The sequence below is a fragment of the Manis javanica genome, chromosome 2 (genome assembly GCF_040802235.1).
Source record: "Manis javanica isolate MJ-LG chromosome 2, MJ_LKY, whole genome shotgun sequence".
Lineage (NCBI taxonomy): Eukaryota > Metazoa > Chordata > Mammalia > Pholidota > Manidae > Manis > Manis javanica.
The window spans coordinates 7099918-7121701 of record NC_133157.1 but is presented as its reverse complement, the minus strand read 5'-3'; the positions used below and the strand labels follow the sequence as shown (position 1 = coordinate 7121701).

At 46.6% G+C, this 21784-nt stretch overlaps 1 long non-coding RNA gene across 1 annotated transcript; it reads left to right on the top strand.

Moving 5' to 3' along the window:
- Positions 1–6273: 6273 nt before the first annotated feature.
- Positions 6274–21343, top strand: LOC108384681 (uncharacterized). Its single transcript, XR_012125913.1, has 3 exons — positions 6274–9940; positions 12501–12684; positions 12809–21343. It is a non-coding gene; the product is annotated as an uncharacterized lncRNA (long non-coding RNA).
- Positions 21344–21784: the final 441 nt, after the last annotated feature.

Sequence of the window (21784 nt, the reverse complement as noted above, 5' to 3'; positions counted from 1 at the left end):
CTTGGGGTGAAAGGGTTATACCCAACTTTATTTCCAGGTGGCAGGTCAGTCACTAAAATCCCGTTCACTCAGAGTGAGTCTGCATGCAGCAAGCCGATCTCAGCCTCTGGGCCCCTCTGTCTGCACAGCCATTCTCTGGGCCTCTGTCCTTGGTGCTGCCACCACCTCAACCTCTGCTCTGCTCTCCTACAGCTTTGCAGCCCTGCCACCCTGTCATGCACAGAGCACTGGGTGGAGCTCTTTATATAGAGTCAACAGCCATGTATTGTCCACAGGTGTGCAGTGAGCTAGTCAACCAGGGCCAGGTGAGAATCCTGGCCACAGGAACTCTCATTTTATCTACAGAGAGTATTCCAGAAAGGGAAATGGCATTTGCAAAGGCCCAGGGGCAGAGAACTTAGAGGCCCAGGGCAGGCACTGAGGGACTCAGTCTGGTTGGAGAGTGACTAGGAACAGTGATTTACTGACTGTGTTCATTCAGATTCTTGGTGTGAGATGAGAGCCTCTTCCAAACACAGTCGTATCCCAGCTCTGTATTTTGGGTTTATTTTATTGGTGGGGAGAAGATGGGTGCCATTTTCATCTTCTGCAACTCAGGTGTTTTATGATTTAACTTATGATTTAAAAAATCCAATAAATACATTAAAAGCAGGCACACAGAAGAATAATAGAATGCAGCAAAATAATAATGATGCACGTTTAAGATGGTAGGGTTATGGGTGGATTTTTTAATTTTTTCCCATTTCTCTACCTAGTGTGCAATATTATTATACTGTCACCAGTACAGCAGCTATAGGACCCACATCTCCATGCCTCTACTAGTCCTCAGTCTAGCTAGTTACTCCTGGCCTTCCTGTAGTGGCCCCTTTCTTCTCTTTTCTTTATTTCTCCCATCCCCTTTTTGGTATCTAATTTTACATTTTGTAGCAGGATATTTTTGTGCTTTTCCCCTTAACTCTGTACTAGTCATTTTGCTTAATTCTAACCTTAATTCTCAACCCTAATTCCAATTATTGGAAATCACTTGCTCCCTAAAGCCCTTGCGTCTTACACATTACAGATAACCCAGAGTCCAAAGGCCTCTTGTGGCTACCATGTACCTGTTTTCTGGCTGCCTCAATGAGTTGCAACCCTTCTGGAAAGCAGCAAATGGAACAAGGGAAGATTCCCATGTTCTCCGGTTGAGAATGAATGCACTGTGCAGTGCTCCAAAGATGTTTGCCCTTTGGGCCAATCTTACGGCGTCTAAGGAGGATGCTTGGAAGGAAAATTATCTGGGCCCACTTCCCTCCTGTGCAAGGGCTCTCCTCCTGGGTGTCATGGCAGGCACAGACCTTAAGGGGGCGGTGTCTGCTCAGAAATGCACCCGATGTCCTAGGAAGCAACCTCTGGGAGGGCCTTGCTAGGAAGTTCCTGGCCTGCTGAGCCACTGGCCACAGACCATATCCTCAGAGCGCCCCTCATAGAAGAGGGGGTTCTCTCTGGCAGCGCCCTTCCCAGGAGTCTGAAGTGACACCCTGCTCCCGGACTGGTTGTGAGGCATGACTAGTGATGCGCCATTTCGCAGGGCGTGCCCCTGTGGGCTGAAAAGCAGGCCACCAAGGGTAACTCTGACATGGAAGTGCATAAACATAGTTTGTTTGATCATATCCATTGTAAACCTAACTCAAAAATATTTATCATCCAGCACCTACAGGAGTTCAAAACAGTAATGCAATACACCCCACGTTCTCATCATCCCTGGGGACAGGAAAGGGTCATTTCTGGGCAGCCTTGTCCTCATGAAGGCAGTGTCACCAAACAGCATCCCACTTCAGCTTTGCTCAGAGGAAGGGGACATTTCAGGGAGGGAGGGAGGGAAGGAAAGCCAGGCCAGGGGCCCAGGGGCCCTCTGTGGTGGGGGAAGGATACCAAGGCTCCACCCTCCACGGTGATGCCCCAGAAGCACTGCAATGACAGATGCGGCTAGTGTCAGGTGGGCAGGTGACAATCAGACACCCAAACTGGTCAAAGACCAAAGTTCCCCCAGAGAAGGGGCTGACGGTAGTAGTGACCAGCATTTAGGAAACTGGTCGGTCAGGCAGTGTGATGGGCTCTTCTCGTGCAGTACCTCCTTGGCACCTCCCAACCAAGGAGTGTGGTCAGGTGGCATCTCTCCATTTCCCAACTGAAGCTCGGAAGGGAGGAGTGACATGATCTAGGTCACAGATCCAATACGTGGTTGAGCTGCCGACTCCAGAGCAGGGCCAGTGGTGTGTTGTCCTGCCTGCCCAGCGGAGGGCCGGCCTCTCTTGAGTATCTCATGCAAGCTTGTGCGTTAATAAAAGGAGGAGTTAGAACTTGAACCCAGACCTCTCAGAACCCTCAAGCCCAAGGTGTTAACCACAGCCTCGGCTGTGCTGCTTCTAAGTTGTGTCTGCCCAAGAGCCTGACCTACCAGCCAGGCTGGAAACGAACAGCCTGGGCCCTGGCCCCTCTCTGCTGATTCCTGTGAGCAGGAAGCTTTGCTCCCTTCCCACTCAGCCTCTCCTTTTCAACATCAGGAACTCTGAATGGGAGCAGATCCTCTCCTGACCTTCAGCTCCCTCAGCCTCTCGTGTTCATCCCAGGATCCCAAGGGCTCTCGGCTGGAATAGCAATCGTAGCAGCTAACACTCGGAGCACACACTCTGTGCCAGGCCCAGAGCCTAATGCTCAGCTCAGTATGACGATTACGCATATTTGCGTGTATTCCTAATCGCAGCCCTAAGAGGTCCATAGTTATCCCCATTTTCCAGATGAGGTAAATGAAGTTCAGAGAGGTTATGTCACTTTCCCAAGGAACCCAGCTAAGTAGCAGACTCAAAGGCTGAAGTTTCCAAAGACATGCTCTTTAAAGACTAGGTAATAGTTTTCAAACCTCTGAGCATCACAATTACCTGAGAGGGCTTTTAAAAATAAAGATGTGGGCCCCTAACCCTTCCCTAGGGATTCTGATTTTTTAGGCCTGGGGCAGCCTGTATTTTTTTAACGAGCTCCCCTCTGGTGCGCATTCCTTGACAGTTGGTGAAATTGCTTCTAACCACCAGTAATTAAGTCCAGTGAAATCCTGCCTCCAAACCAGCCACCTTCAAAGCCGTCTGCAGAGCCCCCAGATCCTAAGAGCCAGCTCTGGATCAAACCCAGGGGGGATTAGATCTGGCTTCTCCCCACAGCCCTAAACAGGCCCTGGCATTTGTCAGCATCATTCCTTGGCTGGAGGCGACCTGCTGCTCCACCCTCCACCTTGGCACCAGCAGACCTGCCTGGCTGGTTTGCCAGGGAGGAACTCTGCCTGTTTTGCCATCTTAGGGCACTGTTTGCCTCTGATTTATTGGGGCTTAGGAAGTACCTGTACAGGTTGGGGACGAGGACCACGTGGAAAAGAATGCAGGACAGGGAGTCACTTTGACCAGTGACTGCTTTGCGGACCACAGGGGCTGGAAGACCCCGGGTCAGCCCCACCACTCTACCACCACAGTGCGGCCGCCCACCTGATGCTTGTCTCTCTGAGTCAGCCTCTCCCACCCAGCAGTACCGTGACCCCAGGCTCACCCAGACAGGTACTCCTGCGGTGTGACTCATGTCAGTCCCTCCTGCTATCCAGCCCATCTCTGGAGTCCCACGCTTCCTGCTAAGGTGTTTGAAGGAGGGGTGAGTCAGGGACTGACGGGATCTTGCCGAGGAAATCAAAATGCTGATGGTTTTGTGTTTCCTTTTGAAGCTGTGACCAGATGGATAAAGTTCTGCAGGCTGTGCCATGTAAGGGATGCAGGAGACTGGGCTGTCCCTCTCCAGATCTCAGTTTCCCCATCTATAAAGTAGGGAAAATAAAACCTGCTGTGGTTACTTCACAGGTGATCATAGAAAGGCTGGGTTTTGTTTTTGCTTTTCAAGTCATGTTTATTGATGTATACTTGACATTGAGTGAAAAGTCATGTTTATTGATGTATACTTGACATTGAGTGAAAAACTCACCCGGCAATTTAATAAATGCAATTGCCACCATAACCAAGGTGCAGAACAGTTCCTCCCTCATGCCTTTTTGCAGCCAACCTCTCCCCGATCCCTAGGAATCCGTTGATCTGTTTTCTGTCAGAAGGGTCAAGTTTAATCATTAAAATGACCTATTATGGAAAAATGTGTAAGCATATAAAACCAAGTTTTCTTTAAAGGATATTTTGGAACAGATAATCATTAGGACAGTCAAAAGAATGGGTTTAAAAATAATCTTTGTAAATTAAAGTGCAGTTGACAAAGTAGTTTTAGGATAGTTGTAGAGTAGCTAGTCTAGATACTATATAGTTAATAGTTACTAGCTAGTTAATAGTCTAGTTAATAGCTAGTCTAATTGTCAAGCTTCAGGCTGGGGCTGGTTGATGGAAAAACTACGTTAAATAATGCAATTGAATCCACAGAAATTCTCTATGGGGCAGACTTATGTTCTTAAGAGATATTTGTCACCTTCTTAAAATTCACCCCTGCTACCACCATGAAAGGGACAAAGAAAATAAAAACCTCCATTCTGTATGAATCAACCATCACATGTTCAAATATAGCTTATCTACATGAAAACTTCTTTATAGCACATTTCTGTCTACCAAGCACCAGCCCTTAGGTTCAGGCAGCATATTGAACTGGACTGGGCCGAGCGGCATGGGAGCCTAAAGGGAAAGGCTGATTCGGTGACTGTAAAGATGTAGGCAAATGTCCACTGGTTGTTACGATGCTACACTGTGTGTTCTAAGCATATTCCTGGCCCCCAGGAAGGCAAGGTCCTTAGAGCTTAAAGTGGGACCTTAATGAGCTAACGCTCTGTGCACTAGGGCCTGGGGAGGGGTGGGGAGAGGAGAGCTGGGAAGACACGGAAGACAGGGAAAGGAAGAAGGGCTGGGCATGCAGGAGAGAAAACTCTTACCTCCAAAGCTGCAATTATCTGGGCACTGACATACATTCATTCATTCATTCAATGAGTATTTTTCCAAGCACTGATCTAACTTCTGGAGATACAATAGTGAGGAATCAGGCAAACATCCCTGCCCTGTGGAGCTCACATGCTCAAGTAGGGGAGACAGACAATAAAGCAAATAACTTGGGTGATATGTGCTAGGGAGCAAAATAAATCATGGAAAAGGGATGAGATGTGAAGCCTATAAAATTTTTCCCCCAATTCCACTCCAGCCCAATACATTTGAATGAATTCAAATTTATGTCCTGGCCCAGGAAAAGGCCCATTCTGGGGAAGTTGTAAACGAGGCAGGAAAGGGTCAGGGGAGTGGAAGCCACAGGAAGCGAGGGAGGGAAGGAGCCCTGACACCTGGGTGGGGACCGGCAGGGATGTTTGGAGGGTCGGTGCAGAAGCCAGCGTGGCCTGAGCAGGGTGATCCGGGAACAGAGCATAGAGAGGAAATGGGGTGGGGACAACTGTGATTGCCTTTTACAGCTCTCTAAGGGCTTCCGGCTTCCATTCTAGGTGAGACGGGAAGGGCTTTCAGCGGAAAAGTAACAAGATTGACTTGCATTTTTACAAAATCCCTGTCCACTGGGTGGGGTGGGGGTGGGGCTCAAGGGCGAATGCAGGTGAATGGTGAGGTGTCAGATTCTGGAACAACTGTATTTTGAAGGTAGAGGCGGCAGGCTGTGCTGATGCAATAAATATAGGCTGTAAGGAAAAGGGGGGCTGCTAGGATTGGGCCTGAGGAACTCGAAGGGTGGAGTTGTGATTTAGTGGAACGAGGCCGGGTCTGTGGATTTAGTCTGTGGAAGAGCCGGGTGATTCAGGCCAGATAAGGAGTTAGGTCTGGGTTCTGTTAGGTTTGAGCATAGCAGTAGCCGTGCTAAGTGACAGATATTTGGGAATGGCGTTCATGAGAAAGGTCAGGAGGCAGAGACAAATGCAGACCCGACAGTGAAGCAACCCCGGTACCGACGTCACCAAGGAATGGGTGAAGCCAGGAGAGGAGCCAGACCTGGCTGTGGACACCAGCAGGGACAGCTGGGGCAGGAGGGGCGCCCGGCACCAGCGAGCGACTCGGAGACCCAGCGGTAGGAGGCGGCAGTGACCGACTGAGTCAGATGCCGCGAGAGTAGCCACGGATTTAACGAGGAGGCCTTTGTTGACCTTGGCCAGAGCAGTTTCTGGAGAGCAATGGGAAGTCCCATTAGCGTGGTTCCAGGGAGCATGGGAACCGAAGTACTGGGGACGGCGGCTAGAGATCATCTTTCCAGGAGTTTTGCTCTTAAAGAAGCAGAGAAATGTAGTAACTGGAGAGAGACGTGAGATAAAGAGTTTATGTTTGTTTTTCTGTTTGGGGCTTTGTAGGTATACATGAGCTAACCATAACATTTACCATTTTAACCACTTTTAAGTGTAAACTTCTGTGGCGTTAAGCACTCGCGCACTGTCGTGCAGCCATCACCGCCATCCATCTCTAGAGCATTTTTGCTTTTGCTAAGCTGAAACTTCACATCCACTGACTCCTCTTCTGGCCCCTGGAGCCCACCGTTCCACTTTCTGTCTCTATGAATCTGACTGCTCTAGGGAACCTCATATAAATGGTATCACCTAGTATTTGTCATCCCGTGAGTGGCTTATTTCACTTACCATAACGTCCTCAAGGTTCATTCACATTGTAGGAGGCATCAGAATTCCCTTCCTTCTTAATGCCTGGACGCTCCTTGGTATGAAGCCACCACATTTTGCTTATCCGTTCATCATGCATTGATGGACACTTGGATTGTTTCCACGTTTGGCTACTGCAAATAATGCTGCTGTGAACATGGGTGGACAAATATCTGTCCAATGCTTTTGCTTTCAGCTCTTTGGGGAATATATCCAGAAGTGGAATTGCTGGATCATACTGCCATTCTGTGTTTAATTTTTTCAGGACCTGCCATGCCATTTCCTGTTTGTTTTTAAGATAGGAGCTGTAACAGCATGCTTGTGTGTTGATAAAAATGATCCAGTCAAAAGGAGGAAATTGACCAAGCAAGTGGGAGGAGAGAATTGCCCTGGTGCCAATCCTGGGCCAGGAGAGAAGGTGGGATCTTGTGCACAGTACAGGCATACCTCGTTTTATTGTGCTGCGCCAATACTGCGTTTTGTACGAATTGAAGGTCTGTGGCAGCCCTGCGTTGAGCAAGTCCATCAACACCATTTTTCTGATAGCGTTGGCTCCCTTTGTGTCTCTGGGTCACATTTTGGTAATTTTCACAGTATTTCCAACTTTTTCATCATTCTTATATTTGTCATGTGATCTATAATCAGTGATCTTTAATGTTACTAGTGTGATTGTTTGGGGGCCCATACAAGACAGCAAAGTCTGTCAGTGAGTGTGCGTATTCTGCTTCTCCCCCGACTGGCTGTCCCACCCCACCCCACCCCCATCTCTCTCTCTCTCTGGAGCCTCCCTGGTCCCTGAGATGCAGCAATACTGAAATTAGACCAATTAATAATCCTCCAATGGCTGTTATTGTTCAAGTGAAAAGAGGAGTCACCCCTTTCTCACTTTAAATCAAAAGCTAGAAAGAGGAAGCTGAGGGAAGAATGCATGCCGAAAGCTGAGACGGGCCACAGGCCAGGACTTACGTGGCAGCAAGGAGCCGAGCTGTGGCCGCAAAGGACAAGTTCTTGAAGGACATTAAAAGTGCTACTTCAGTGCACACGTGACTAAGAAAATGAAACAGACTTCTTGCTGACAGGGAGGGAGTTTCAGTGGTCTGACTGGAAGAGCAAACCAGCCACAACATTTCGGTGAAGCCAGAACCTAATCCAGAGCAAGGCCCTAACTCTTCAATTCCATGAAGGCTGAGAGGGGTGAGTAGCTGCAGAAGAAAAGTTGGAAGCTGGTAGAGGTTGGTTCATGAGATTTAAGGAAAGAAGCCGTCTCTGTAACATACAAGTTCAAGGTGAAGCAGCAAGTGCCAGTGTAGAAGCCGCAGGTGTCCAGAAGGTCTAGCTAAGGTCACTTACGACAGTGGCTACACTAAACAGCAGACACTCAGTGTAGACAAACAGCTTTCTATCGCAAGAAGATGCTATCTAGGACTTTCACAGCCAGAAAGGAGAAGTCCATGCCCGGTTTCAAAGCTTCCAAGAATGGACTGACTCTCTTATTAGGGGCTAATGGAGCTGGTCACTTTCAGTTGAAGCCAATGCTCATTTACCTTTCTGAAAAATCCTAGGGCCCTTAAGAATTATGCGAACTCTATACTCTCTGTGTCCTATAAATGGAACAACAAAGCCTGGATGACAGCACATCTGTTTACAACATTGTTTACTAAGTATTTTAAGCCCACTATTGAGACCTGCTGCTCTGATAAAAGATCCCTTTCAAAATATTACTGTTCAGCCAGAGACGGGTAAGATTCCTCAAGGGAGGAACAACCTAAGACAGGCACAGTCGCAGGGGGGCCATCAGGTGAGAAATTGGGGATCAACAGAGGTGAGGCTTAGAACCTCACCCCCCCCCCCGTTTTGAGAGAAATCTTCTGCATCTGTGGATGTTTTATTGCCCTTGTCTAGCTTGGATTAACACACAGTCTACAGGCACACACCTGATCATCTACATTTGCTCTCTTACAACACTAAACTATGTTTTCTACCTTTATCTTGCATCTACCTACTACTTCAGCATTCTATTAAAAAAAAAATAAATAATAATAATAATAATAATAATAAAGGGAGAAATGTGGGATCCACATATAAATCAAGTATAAAAATCAAACGAATATTCATATTTGACCTGATTGTTTATAGTTCATAATGCGTGATCAAAACTGAAAGTTTCTGTGATGACTGCCCTTGCACTGTTCACCATGTAAGAACTTATTCACTATGTAAGAATTTGTTCTCCATGTAAGAACTTGTTCATTATGCTTCAGAAGATTGGAGACTGACGAGAATTAGGCTTGGGGTGGATCAATGATTGTGCATTGAGCATTGACTCCCCTATACAGAATTTTATTGTTGTTAACAACCATTTGATCAATAAATATGAGAGATGCCCTCTCAAAGAAAAAAAAATATTACTGTTCATTGACAGTCCACCTGATTACCCAACAGCTCTAATGGAGACGGACAACAAAATTAATATTGTTTTCACACCTGCTAATATAACATCTATACTGCATCTCATGGATCAAGGAGTAACTTCCACTTTTGAGTCTTATTATTTAAGAAATACATTTTGTAAGGATATAACTGCCATACAGAGTGATTCTTCTGATGGATCTGCGCAAAATAAATTGAAAAACTTCTGGAAAGTACTCACCATTCCAGATGCCATTAAGGACATTTGTGATTTGTGGGAAGAGGTCAAAATATCAGCGTAAATTAGAGTTTGGAAGTTGATTCCCACCTGCATGGATAACTTTGAGGGGTTCAAGCCTTCAGTGGAGGAATAACTGTAGGTGTGGAGGAAATAGCAAGAGAGCTATAATTAGAGGTGGGGCCTAAGGAAGTGACCGAATTGCTACAATCTCAAGGTAAAACTTGAACTGTGGAGGGGTTGCTTCTTATGGTGAGCAAAGAAAGTGGTCTTTTGAAATGGAAACTGCCCCTGGTGAAGATGCCGTGAAGGCTGCTGAAAAGACAACAGAGGGTTTAAAGTACTACATAAACTTAGTTGCAGGATCTGAGAGGACTGACCCCAGTTTTGAAAGAAGTTTTACCGTGGGAAAAATGCTGTCACACAGCATCACACGCACAGAGAAATCGTTCCTGAAAGGAAGGGTCAATTGATGTAGCAAACTTCACTGTTTTCTTATTTTAAGAACCTGCCCAGCCATTCCAGACTTTAGCAACTGCCACCCTGATCAGTCAGCAGCCATCAGCACTGAGACAAGACCTTCCACCAGCGAGAGGATTCTGACTCACTGAGTTCTCATTTTAACATTTTTTAGCAAATATTTTTTAATGAAGGTATGTACATTTCTTAGATGTAATGCTATTGCACACTTAATAGGCTATAGTATAGTGTAAGCATAACTTTTTATATGCATTGAGAAACCAAAAACTTCATTGAACTTACTATATTGTGATATTTGCTTTATAGTGGTGTCTGAGATTGAACCCTCAGTATTTCCAAGGTATGGCTATAGAGGATTGGCCTTGGGTAGCGTCCCCGGGAGATTATCCTTAGTTACAGGAGGAAAGACAGATTTTCTTTCTTTCTGGATACAGGGAGGTGCGGATGTGGTAGAGGGAGCTTACACAAGTCCTCTTCTGATTGAAATAGGGGGCAACAGTTGATATCAAGAAAAAAAGAACTCTTAAGCTTTATTCATAATCACTAAAAACTGCTAAGAAGTCCTTCAACAAGGGGAGGAGTAAACAGTGTGGTATGTCTATTCAGTGGAACACTGGCTGCCCTACAGCTGACTAAGCCAACATGGATACAGCTTAGACAGACAATGCTGAAATGGCCAGCCCCAAAAGTTTCTAGACTGTGTGATTCCATTCATGTGACATTCTAGAAAAGACAAAATGATCAGAACAGAAGAAAAAGCATTGCCAGGGCTGGGGTAAGGGAAGGGTTGACTGCCAAGTGACATTACAAGGGATTTGGGGTGATGGGCCCACCTGTATCCTCATCATGATGTTGCCCGGCAGCTGCATCTGGGGAGGTCCCTCCCTGCCTGCTAGGTGAGACCTCAGCCTGGACGGGGGAGGGTTCTTGACTCTGAATGAGAAGGAATTCTTGAGCAGGTTGAATGAGTGTGGGTAAGGAAGGAAATCATTAAAGTGAGAATAGCAGCGAATGGCAGCAGCTGTGCAGGAAGTAGAGTGCAAAGAAGAACAGAGGGAAGAAAGGGAAGCTCCTTGAACTGCTGCTTGGCATAGGGCAAATCCCTTGCCAACTCCTAAAGCCAGGGTCATCTGGCAGCCAGTGTCTGCTTGGATCTGCATAGCGTGGGAACTAAGCCCCTACCACCTCAGGATTTGGGGGTGGCCACAGAGCACTGGATGGAGTGAAATTATGTTCTGAGAACTTCCCAAAGGCCAAGAAAGGAGATTTTCAGGCAGGCTACTAGAGAGCATAATCGACAGCTGCAGTCCTGTCCGGGTCACCCAAGTGACAGGAACTTGCAAGCCCACATCAGAGATCTCAGTAGCCTCTCTCTACTTGTCTGAAGTAGAACAGAGAGAGTGAAGACTTGTGCTTCAGTCTAGAAAATTGAAATTGCAAAGTAACAGACGCTTGCCATCGGAAGAGCGCAGAGATAAAACACAAAACGTTTGAGCAGGGAGAAGGCCTTATTTAAGGCAAAAAGCAGACACTCAAAGAAAGGGAAGTAGAGGCAACCTCAGAGAGGAGGTGCACTCAAAGACTGAGGATTCTGTCTTTAAGGCTTTTAAGAATGGGGTGAAAGGGAGGGGGAGGGGTGCATACGCTTGACATGTGGTCTCATGAGGTCTCTCTCTGGTGGGAGACATTTTGTCACCACCCACAGTCAGTCCTCTAGACAATTCTGAAAGATAACACAAGGAATTTATTGATCCTGTTCTTCTCCAAGATAGTGGCTACCTTCAAGCACTGGGAACATATCAGTTAGGGCTGCTCGCCCTGCCTTAAGATAGAGTAGGTCGCTGGCTGATTACCAAAGAATATGTTAGGAATCTTACCTCCTAGCTCCCTGGTTTTTAAAACGGAACCTTAGCCTTAGGATGGAGGCCCTCCTGTTCTTACTACACTATTTATATTGCAGTATTTTTAGGAAAACTAGTCATGATGCTTGTCCCATGTCTCTGGCCTACCTCAGTGGGATCATGGTGGTGGTGGGCAGGCAACTGGCTGTACTCGGCTAGAACTGAGAACCAAAAACAGTGAACTTGAAACAGTATTTTTAAAAAGAAACTAGAGAGTGATACTTAAAAGCACTCTCGGCTTCTATTTCTTTGATATCTACTATGCACAGGGCAGAGATGGATCTACCAGGAAGCTAATGACTTCATGTTCAAGCTTCATTCTTTTTCACAGAGGGCCCCCAATTGTATAAGCTTCAAGTCCCTTGAAAGCTGGGTTCACTTCAGAATGGGCCAATGGTTTCTCCTCCCCGGGGCCGCACAGGAGCCCTGGCCTTGCCCCCGTCTCCACCCTCAGCCCTCTCCCTTCACCTGCTCTGGCCACACCACCTCAGGGCCTGGTGTCTGTGCCCCTCTGTCTAGAAAGCTCTGTCCCCAGATGTCTACATGGCTGTTCCTCTGGCATCCAGGTCCCAACTTATGTGTCACTGCCTCCAAAGGCCCTCCTGGATGCCAGGTCCAAAGTGGCTCCCTAAGTGTCCATCTGTCCTGTAATTTTCTTGCCTGCTCCCCCCACCCTGTATACTCCATGAGCCCAAGGACCTGGTCTGTGCTTTGACACCAAGTCCCCAGTGCTAGGGCAGTAGTTGGCCCACAGATGTACACGATTAATACACAAGGGAGGACTGAATTGGAGAATGGTCAAGTGGGTGTCATTTTAATCTCCATCTTACAGGCGGGGGGACTGTCTCATAGAGGTCAAATCACCCACTGGAGTCGGGGTTCACACCCAGGCCCTTCTGCCGCCAGAGCCCAGCCCAGATGCACAGGCTGTACCCCTCCTCCTGGTGATCCAGACAGGCAACCGGCATCAAGGCCTGTGGTCAAGCTGCTGGTGTTCCTGAGCACGTTTCTGCATAGTAAGAACTGTTTGCACTTTTGTTAGAGGCGCTAACAAAGCCTGACTCATTCCATTTCGAAACAAGCTAAGAAGATAAACCTTTCCTTCCATGTTGCTCTCTAACCAGACCTTTCCACTTTCAGGAATTTTGCCTGGAGCAGCCTGGAAACCACAGATAGGGACATTCCATCCTTAAGGCAGTTTTGATGAACATAGTCTCCTCCAGCCAGCAAGTCTGCCCTCAAGCCATTGATTAGCTGTTGGTTCCGCACAGGGTCCCCTTCTGTCTCCCCTTTAAAATGCTCTCATTCTGAACCGCACTTTGAAGATGACCTTGGAGGATGCTGGTCCACCTTCCCCCCCAGGTTGCCTGCTTCCTCAACAAAGCAAATTTCCTCCCCACACCAACACGTGTCTCTCGAGTTTTGACTTTAAAGCAGCTGAACTTGGGTTCCAAACCAGCTTGGTGAGACTTTCTTTGGCTTTAAAAACAGAGTCTATTTCTTGGAATAATAAACTCAATTGTTTAACTTCAATTTTAAAGCTCAACTTCTCAATTTCATGTTGCTTACCCATTTGGTACAGTTAAACAATCACTCTTACATTCTAGACTTTTTAGGGTAAAACTCACTTACTGAGGAAAACATTTTACCAATACTAATTATGGCAATCAGACAACACAAAGAGATAAAAGGCATCCAAATTTGTGAGGAAGAAGTGAAACTATCCCTATTTGCAGATGACATGATATTATACATAGAAAACCCTAAAGACTCCACCAAAAAACTATTAGAACTAATAACTGGACTCAGCAAGTTACAGGATACAAAATTAATACACAAAAACCTGTTGCATTCCTATATATAACAATGAACTAACCGACTGAGAAATCAAGAAAGCAATTCCATTTACAATTGCATCAAAAAGAATAAAATACCTAGGAATAAACCTAACCAAGGAGGTGAAAGACCTATACTCTGAAAACTGTAAGACACTCATGAGAGAAATTAAAGAAGACACCAATAAGTGGAAATCTATCCCGTGCTCATGGATAGGAAGAATTAATATTGTCAAAATGGCTATTCCTGCCCAAAGCAATTTACAGATTCAGTGCAATCCCTATCAAATACCAACAGCATTTTTCAGTGAACTAGAAAAATAGTTCTAAAATTCATATGGAACCACAAAAGACCTCAAATAGCCAAAGCAATCCTGAGAAGGAAGAACAAAATTGGGGGTATTATGCTCCCCAATTTCAAGCTCTACTACAAAGCCACAGTAATCAAAACAGTATGGTACTGGCACAAAAACAGACCCATAGATCAATGGAACAGAATGGAGAGCCCAGATATAAATCCAAGCATATATGGTCAATTAATATATGATAATGGAGACATGAATATACAGTGGGGAAAAGACAGCCTCTTCAACAACTGGTGTTGGGAAAACTGGGACAGCTACATGTAAGAGGATGAAACTGGATTACTGCCTACATCCATACACAAAAATAAATTCAAAATGGGTCAAAGACCTAAATGCAAGACATGAACCATAAAACTCTTAGAAGAAAACATAAGCAAAAATCCTTTGAACATAAGCAGTTTTTTCCTGGACACAAACAAAAAGGGAAACAAAACAAAAAATGAGCCAGTGGGACTATGTCAAACTCAAAAGCTTCTGTACAGCAAAGGACACTATCAGCAGAACAAAAAGACAACTACAGTATGGGAGAATATATTCATGAATGACTTACCTGATAAAGGATTAACATCCAAAATACATGAAGAGGTCATATACCTCTACACCTAAAAAACAAATAAATTGATTAAAAAATGGGCAGAGGAGCTGAACAGACACTTCTCCAAAGAAGAAATACAGATGGCCACGTGAAAAGATGCTCCACATCGCAAATCATCAGGGAAATGCAAATTAAAACCACAGTGAGATATCACCTCACACCAGTTAGAATGGCCACTGTTCAAAAGACAAGAAATAACAAGTGTTGGTGAGGATGTGGAGAAATGGGCACCCTCCTGCACTGTGGGTGGGAATGTCAATTGGTGCAGCCACTGTGGAAAGCAGTATGGAGGTTCCTCAAAAAACTAAGAATAGAAATACCATTCGACCCAGTAATTCCACTTCTAGGAATTTATGAGAAGAAAAAATCCCTGATTTGAAAAGATATAGGCACTCCTATGTTTATTGCTGCATTATTTATAATAGAAAAGGTAGGGAAACAACCTATCAATAGATTAATGGATAAAGAAGATGTAGTACATACACACTATGGAATATTATTCAGCCATAAAAAAAGAAATCCTGCCATTTGCAACAACATGGATGGATCTAGAGGCTATCATGCTCAGTGAATAAGCCAGGTGGAGAAAGACAAATACCATGTGATTTTACTTATTTGTGGAATATAAATACAAAGCAAAATAGAATGAACTAAACAGCAGTAGACTCATAGGTACTGAGAAGGGACTGGTGGTTACCATGGAGGAGGGGCTGGGGTGGGTGGGGGAGGGGGAGGGCGATAAAGGGACAAAAATTCTCAGTCATATGTAGGTTGGTCACGGGGCTAGTAGTACAGCATGGAGAACATAGCCAATGATTCTGTAACACCTTCCTGTGTTTACAGACAGTAGCTGTAGTAGAGCGGGTGAGGATTTAATTGTATGGGTAACTGTTGAACCACTGTGTTGTATCCTTGAAACTAGTAGAAGACTGTGTATCAATTTAAAAAAAGAGAGACTCCTAAGCTCTGAAGTTGCCCACACTCCCCTTTCTTTGAGTGTGTACTTAAAGAGTTAAATAAATAGACTTAAATAAATAAATAAAGACTTCTCACTCCTCAGGGGGGAAAAAAAAAAAGGAAATGACTTCACCATCCCAAGGGATTTGCGGCGGTTTTCCTCAGCAAACCGAGGCTGCATATTGATCAAGTGTTTTGGCCAGGACACCAGGTCCCCCTGCCCCCCATCGTGATAGGCCACACTGACTCCTCTTCTGTAATCTCTGTGCCAATAAGGACTGCAAGTGGGGTGGTGTGACAGTGGGGTTCAGTTACTAATTTCTCCAACTAATTGAGATTTGCAGATACCCTCTGTTCCCACCCAGGTTTCCTCACCGATGGACTGGATCCGGCTAATCCAAGAACTGCTTGATGTCATTCTGAATTTTCTCTGTGCAGAAATATGTATTTGTATATGCTTCCAGTCTGACAGGGCCACAGCTCTCTGATGGGATTGGATCATGTATATCTCGCCTGGCTTCAAGGCCTCAGCAGGAAAATTTCAATGGGGACACACCCAGAGCACAGCGGGGTTGAGCCAACGTCAATATTGGGAGGCTTTGGTTAAACAGATTAAGAACACCGGCTCCAGAGCCAGACTACCCAGATCAAATTTTCAGATCTTCAGTCTACCCTTGACCAGCTGTTTACCCTCTACCTCCCTGGTGCCTCAGTTTCCCCATCTGTAAAATGGGGGTTACATTCTCTGGGGGACCTTACGTGGCCTGAGGGAGGGGCCACGTAAGAGGCTGGAAGCCTGGAGCTGCTAAATAGGAAGAGGGGGTGACTGCCTTGGGCAGTGAATGCGGCTTGAGTAAGTCCATGAGGAGTGGGCGCTTGCTCAGCCTGGCCGCACGCCCAAGTGACTCTGAGGTGGGAAGAAGGGTCTATACTCACCTCTGGGGCAGGGATGTGGGAGGCATACAGGGTAAACTGAGGTCTTGAGCAACTACCTGCTCAGCAATCATGGGGGGGGCAGGGTCCAATCCAGACACAGATGCTCTCTGCCAGGTACAATGTCTCTCCTGAGTAGCTTTCCTCACCCATAAGGTGGGGATAATCACAATGCCTTTCATTCAGGGTGATTGTGGGAGCAGCCAAGAGGGTCAGTGTAAAACTCAGCCCAGAGCCCAGCACCTCAGAAGCCATCAGGAAATGATAGCTTCTGTTATTCGTATCAACATCCTCATCTTCCCTCAGGTTACCTGGCCCACTTGCCACCAGCCCTGCCCAGGTCCTGGGCTGGGCCCTGGGGCCTGGGAATCGTGGACAGTGATAGCATCAGTCCAGCCTTTCAGACAAACAGTGTGGGCAGCCAATTCCTACCTCCTGGGGAAGTTACTGGGTGAGCACTCAGAGAGAGGCCGAGAGGGCTCAGGGCCCTTGTGGGCACAAGTACCGTCACACGGGCCCTTAACCCTGTGAGGCTAAATCAAACGCATAGATGACAGAGAGGCCTCTGACCTCCCGTCCAGAGCCCTAGCCCCACCACAGATTCTCAGAGGCAACCAGAATGAAAAGGCCCAAGGCCACCTTTTGAGAACATGGTCCCTGGCCTCAGGTGTCCCTCAAAGTGATCCACATTCACACTCAGTCAGGCCGATCTGTGGACACTATGTCTCCACATAGGACATTATTGTCCCTTAATAAGTCAGTTACCCCTTGAACTGTACTGGCTGTTCCCTGGGCCCGGAAGGCTCCGTCCTCCAGATAATTTCCTGGCTCAGCGCCTCCCTTCACTTCTTTATCCAAATGACCCCTTCTCAGGTGGCCCCGTGTAACATTGCCACCTTCCACTCCCCACTTGGCGTGTGGGCTGTCTTGCTTACTGATGTATTTCTGGTGCCTGCAACAGGATTGGGCAAATAGTAGGCACTAAATAAATATTTGTTGAGTGAATCCTCCATAAAGTGGCTGAAATCTTTGGGGAAGCAGCCCCCCCTCATGGTGCCAATCTGCTCAGTGGCAGGGACAGCCCAAGGTGAAAGAGGTACAGGCTTTCCTCAGAGAGAACCCTGTATCTCCGGCCGCCTCCACAGGGCCTGGAGGAAGGAGTACAAGTACCTGATGGACAGACATGCTCCACTGATAAATGACCGAAACAAGTGTGACACTCTGTATATATTATAAATCCACTTTGTGAAAAAATTAGCCATTGGGGTTATTCATTCAGATAAAAGGAAAACTCCGATTTCCTCTCTGCATATCCTTTTGACACCACATGTGTAGGATTTTCCATAACAAGTAATTCTCTAGTTCTCAGTGGATAAGGATTGGGTGTCCACCATTTGACTCAATTCCAATGCTAACTGCCTGGAGTTTACACAGTCCCCAGAGGATAAGGGCTCAGGCCTGCCAGACTGGTTCCATTCCAGATGCTAATCACAAGTCCCAGGTTGTCACCTGTACTGCTGACCAATTGGCTGAAAGTCGGGAGTTCCCACCACCCCCTCCTTCCTCAGGTTGGACAATTTGCTTGGACAGCTCACAGAACTCAGGCAAACACTTATGTTCACCAGTTTATTATAAAGGATGGAGCTCAGGAACAGCCAAGCGGCTGAGATGCACAGGGCGAGGCGAGCGGGAAGGGGCACAGCTTCCAGGCCCTTTGGTGTTCCACCTGCCCGGCCCTCTGATGTTAGCCACCAACCCAGGGGCCTCCGGACACCATCATGTTCGGCTTTTAATGGAGCTTCCATTAAATAGGCAGGTGTGATAGGAAGAGGCTTGTTATGGATAACAAAGGCACCTGCTCCTTGCTTCGTAACTCTGGCACTATTTCAGGAACTGGGGACAAAATATTATAATGACAAAGGACACCATCAGCAGAACAAAAAGGCATCCTACAGTATAGGAGAATATATTCATAAACGACATATCCGATAAGGGGTTGACATTCAAAATACATAAAGAGCTCACGCACCTCAACAAACAAAAAGCTAATAATCCAATTAAAAAATGGGCAGAGGATCTGAACAGACACTTCTCCAAAGAAGAAATTCAGATGGCCAACAGGCACATGAAAAGATGCTCCACATAGCTAGTCATCAGAGAAATGCAAATTAAAACCACAATGAGATATCACCTCACACCAGTTAGGATGGCCACCATCCAAAAGACAAACAACAACAAATGCTGGCGAGGATGTGGAGAAAGGGGAACCCTCCTACACTGCTGGTGGGAATGTAAATCAGTTCAACCACTGTGGAAAGCAGTATGAGGTTCCTCAAAAAACTCAAAATAGAAATATCATTTGACCCAGGAATTCCACTCCTAGGAATTTACCCTAAGAATGCAGGAGCCCAGTTTGAAAAAGACATATGCACCCCTATGTTAATCGCAGCACTATTCACAATAGCCAAGAAATGGAAGCAACCTAAGTGTCCATCAGCAGATGAATGGATAAAGAAGCTGTGGTACATATACATAATGGAATACTATTCAGCCACAAGAAGAAAACAAATCCTACCATTTGCAGCAACATGGATGGGGCTAGAGGGTATTATGCTCAGTGAAATAAGCCAGGTGGAGAAAGACAAGTGCCAAATGATTTCACTCATCTGTGGAGTATAGAACAAAGCAAAACCTGAAGGAACAAAACAGCAACAGACTTACTGAACCCAAGAATGGACTAACAGTTACCAAAGGGAAAGGGACTAGGGAGGATGGGTGGGAAGGGAGGGATAAGGGGAAAAAGGGGCATTATGATGAGGACACATAATGTAGCGGGGGTAGGGGAGGCACGGGGAAGGCAGTATCGCACAGAGAAGACAAGTAGTGATTCTACAGCATCTTACTACACTGATGGACAGTGACTATAATGGGGTATGTGGGGGGGACTTGATAATGGGGGGAATCTAGTAACCAAAATGTTGCTCATGTAATTGTATATTAATGATACCAAAATTTTAAAAATATATCATAACGAAAGATACTCCTTTTACCTTGATCACTTAGGAAATTACAAGGGTTTTAGGCACTCTGGCCAGGCACTGGGGAGGAAGACCAATATATATATATTTCTTATACCACAGTAGCACAACAGGTATTCAATTCATTAAACAGAAATTTGTTAAGCACCTACTGCATGCCAGGCCTGGGACTGGGTGAGTAAAGCACCACCGCAAAAGCAGAATAGCTCCAGTGGGGAGGCAGGAGGGTGCAGTGGTTAGGAAGGCTGGCTCTGGACAGCTGGCTCTGAACTCCTTTCTGGGTGTCCTTGGGCATGTCATTTGTAGGTCAAGGATAGCCAAGGTCCTAAACCCTCGCCCAGGCTGTTTAAGGATTAAACGAGATCAGGTCTGTTACTTGCTCTTAGCTCAGGACCTGACCCAAGGGAAGCCCTCTGTAAGCATCATTCTTGGGACCCTGGGCTCATCTGGTCCCTGCATGAGGCAGGCACCGTTGTCACCACTTCCACCTAACAGGCAAGGCCAACTGAGACTTGCCGGTGTGGGGTTACTAGTCTAGGTCACACACTGAGGAAAGGGCAGGGCCAGGATTCAAACCCAGGGGGATCAATCCCACAGCACCCCTTGGACCATTTCAGTTTGCACAGGGAGCCTCTGTCATGTTCCTAAAGGAAAAAGAAAAATATATCCTGTGGTGGTGAAATTTATGCGTCAGATTGGCTGGGCCACAGTGACTACATACTCGGTCAAACACCAGTCTAGATGTTGCTATGAAGGCATTTCTAAAAATTAAATCAACATTTAAATCAAATTTATCAGATTACCCTCTACAGTGTGGGTGGGCTTTATCTAATCAGTTGAAGGCCTTTAGAGAGAAAAGCCTGCGGTCCCCAAGGAAGAGATAATTCTGTCTTCAGACTGTCTTGGGACTTGACTACAGCATCAGCTCTTCCCTGGGTCTTCAGCCTGCTGCCCTGCCCTACAGATGTTGGGTTTACCAGGTTTCACGATCATGTGAACCAGTCCCTTAAACGAATTCTGTTTATATCCCCATCCTGTCGGTTCTGTTCCTGAACCTTGACTAACAGATCCCATCCTAGGAACCCAGGGCGTGGCTCTGGTGAGTGAGGTAGACCAAAGCCCGTATCTCAACAGACTCCTGAGAGACACTTCTCTTAGCTTTGAAATCTGAGATTAACTACCCAAACTTCGTGAAACCTAGAATGAGACCCGTATATACTCCCCATAGACAGTGCACTCAAATAGAAAGCTTAAATTTAGTTGGACAAGGGAAGGGGGATGCTTGGAGAAAGCCCTGGAGGAGACCACTAGATTCCTCTACCCCAGGTAGCCACCCTCTAGACCCCCCACGGGGACCCTGATCCCACCTGCACAGGATGCTGGGTGCAGGTCTGACCCCCAGTGCTCTCCCAAAGGATTGGTTATTAACCGCGACACCTGCCCCAGGCAACCTGCAGCAGGCATGGAGGGGCTGCAGCTGGTGTGCGAGCAGTGGTGGTGGAGAGAGGGAGGAGCCGGGTCCTGACCTTGGGGGAGTTCTCTGGTCACAGGTTGGTGGTGCCGAGGAGCACTGGGCCGGCCCGGGTGAATGCCTAACCAGGTCATGGCTTGATCTGTGTCCCTGCAAGATTATGTTTGAAGTCGGGGCCCTTGGGTACCTCAGAATGTGACCTTCTTGGAAACAGGGTCATCGCAGATGCAATTGGTCAAGATGAGGTAACACTGAGAAGTGTGTGTACTTAATCTGACTAGTGTCCTTACAAAAGGGGAAAATTTGGACACACATGCACACAGGGAGAATGCATGCGACATAATGGCAGAGGTCAGGCTGATGCTTCTGCCAGCCAAGGAGCGCCAGATTGCCAGCAAACCACCAGGAACCAGGACGTGCAGGGGACAGGTTCTTCCTGACAGCCGTCAGAAGGACCCAACCCTGTAGACACTTGTTCTCGGACTCCCAGCCTCCAGAGCTGTGAGGCAATGCACTTCTACAGTGTAAGCCATACTCAGGGAGCCCCAGAGACCTGATCCGCCGCGTCCCACCACCCACGGAGGCTGGCTACTCTCCTCTAATGAGGCCCCTTGAAGAGCCATCTGCCCTGTTCCTGAAGGCCAGAAGAGAATGGCGACACCTACTAGACCTCGGGGGATTTTTAAAGCCCTGGTATCACATTCCTTAGGGACTGCAAAAATGAGGATTTCTGGGCCCCACTCCAGACCTGCTGAGTCAGAATCCTTGCCAATTTTCTCACATCATCACCAATATTGGATCTTTTCATTGATTTTTTTTTTCAAAGGCAATTAAAAGACATCTAATTTTTATCTGTATGCCTTTCATTATCAGAGAAGTTAAGCACTATTTCTGGTTTACTGGTCTTTTGGATTTCTTTATA